The following is a 2,892-nucleotide window of genomic DNA, read 5'->3' as shown; positions in this document are numbered from 1 at the left end:
GAATGAAATTGGTGTCAAGTGCTTGTTCGATAAGATAAATTTAGGCACCAACATCAACAATTTTGCTTTCCCTTTCAATCATTTGCCTCAGTGCTTTTTCCCCACCGTCATTGAACGGTTGCCTCACTGTCCAAGACGTTCGGAAGTCCGTGGCTTAGGTAAACATTTGGATGCATTCTTACTTTTCGAGAACCAGAGACCCAGAGGGACAAGCGGTCTTCAAACGTCTCCAAGGCCACAATAAGGCACACCAGTCTTTAACCTTCGTCGTCTAACCAGTCTGTCGACAAGAGGATCTTGCTTCTTGTCTTGAACTCCGCTTCTGAGCGAAAGAATTTGAGCCCACGCCACTGTCCCCGGAAAAGCTCATAAAGTCGCAGCTTCACTTGAAGACTTCTGAACCCGAACATTGTCACTGCACATTCCACCTTCAGATTTTGCGCACGCGACATTCTTGACCCTGCTTTCATCTCCTTGTTTGGAATCCTTGTAGATCAAACCTCAACAATCTTTTATATGAGTGATGACCACGAGGGACCCATGTAATTTTTATGGGATACCAAGGATAAAGCGGTTGATGCTTCAATAGATTCTTTAGAATGGTATGTCAGGCATTTTAAAAACTCAAATGGGAACTAGATGTGAATGAGCACCTCAATTCGTGGAGGCATCGATTTTGAACTCCTCAAACTACCGTATTTTTGTCGAATTGGCATCCGACGTGAATATGTTGTTTCATAAGATAAATGTCTTTTGAAATAGGCTGACCTCTACTCGTCTGCAAAATTTGGCAACTCATTAACAATTTGCTTCAGCAACCATTTAAGGTGAGGCTGACACTAGTTTGGGTTTTGATTGATGAAATGCCAAGTATTCCAAATATTCGTTGATTATTCAGATGAACTAAAATCACGATATTACAAACTTCATCTGAAAACTTGTCACGACATTTTCATCTCAAAGACACACATATATGGAAAAAACTTGCATTCAGCAAGCAAGGCTCACATTTTGTTAGTTTACACAACCCATGTATAAAAAGCAATCATGAAACGTTGAAAAGGGTTTGTTATTTCATTGCACAACATTACTTGTTTGCCAGGATTTTCAACACATTGATACATCTCTATTCCTAGGTATATTCAATTCGAACATGTTTTCCTTTTAAATCTTGTGGCCATGAAGTCGTTATTGCAAGACTTGAAGGGAATCTGTAAAAATGTCTTGTTACTCACATTCACATGTACAGATACGGTATACACGAGCGTTTGTTTTTAGTGATAGTAGAGGATTCAAAGGCGAGAAAAGATTGGAAATTGCCCGTGTGGAATGCTTGCTCAAATTGTAATGCGCTCAGCCCATCACAGGTGGTCTTGCTCACTGTTTTATGGGTCGTTAGTTGTTCCCACTTCGCAATAATCTTTAGCAACTACAGATAATCGCCGAACTACAACTAGCCGCCGAATCACACTGGAAAATGCTTACTCTAGCCAGGTCACTTGATTCAAACCCATTTACAATAACTAGCCATCCAAATTAGTAAACTGGACTAACTTTTTTATGGCTCTCTACATTACAAATCCTACGTTCAGTCCCGGTTGCAAGAAACAACATACATTCGCACGTTGACAAAGCTTGCATTTTAAATTCCCTACTGCTTATTCGAAATTTTGTGAGACTGGAGCGCTTGCCCACAAACGTCAAAAATCAGTTAAAAGAAATGCGAAATTTTTTGGTCAATAGGGCTAGAATATGCTTTTTTTGAGACGGCCCTCTTTACCACTACTGGGAATAGTATTCCCAGAAGCTTGGGATAGCGAACTTTATTAACAAATATAGCAATAAGTTCATGAAATATGAGATCCATTCACGAATTTGAGTTGACTAGTCCTTGAATGTAGCCTTGATCAGGAATTTTGGTTAAGAGTTCTTCAAATCTGACTGAAATTCTACTACAGGATCAACTCCCTCTTATTCCTTGAGAATATTTGAGGGGAGCCAACTGTACAATGATGGAGTCCAAGAAAGAAGCAAAGGTGGACTAGTAACCTTTCATGAGTGTCATTAAGGTGGACTTCATTGTTCGAACTAACCTGGATTCTCAGGGGCTTTAAGGTGCTCTCAAAACCCAAAATTATGCTTCCACGGTCACTGCAATGGCAGATGTCGAGATCACGTTCTGAGGTTTGACACCAGCGTGAGCTACGGAGATGTCCCAATAAAGCGCAAAGCTGCACGGCATGGAAGTGCAGTTACGGGTGGAACAAAACGCTTTGCATACGCCCCAAAAAAACCTGACTTGCGCCATTAATCTTAAAACTAGGGTGGGGACAATGTTCGTGAATGCTTTTGAAAATGTACAGTATCAGTACCTTTTGCACCTTCTCTGAATACTGTACAGTACCAACTTCTTTAATCTCTTCCAAAACAAGAGCTCTCTCACACGTTCAATGTACCTGGTGAAACACCTTCGGACATATTTGACGTTTTGCAAACCTTCTGAACTCATTGGAGCCCAAATGAGCAGAGCATATTCAAGATGTGGCAGGTCCATTGACTTAAACGTCCGATACATCCACCCACCTATTTGGGAAGCTTTACCTACCTTCAACTGGAAATGCTCTTCGAATTTTCCTTTTTGGGGAGGACTACAGCTAAATCCTTCATGGACAAGGCCTGCTCAATATCTTAACCTCCATTATCTACGAATGGGGTGTTTGATGGAGTCGACCCAAAGGTCATTGAGCGGGATTTCATTCGGTCGACCTGAGCGAAGAGTCGATCTAAGTCCTCAGCAAGCCTAGTGGAATCTTGGCCAACTTCATATCATTAGCATAGGAAGAGATACTTTCATCAGTACCAGTAAAATGGAGCAATGCAAATGATGAAAAG

Source organism: Tigriopus californicus, chromosome 5 (assembly GCF_007210705.1).
Source record: "Tigriopus californicus strain San Diego chromosome 5, Tcal_SD_v2.1, whole genome shotgun sequence".
Classification (NCBI taxonomy): Eukaryota; Metazoa; Arthropoda; class Copepoda; order Harpacticoida; family Harpacticidae; genus Tigriopus; species Tigriopus californicus.
This window is presented reverse-complemented; position numbering follows the sequence as displayed.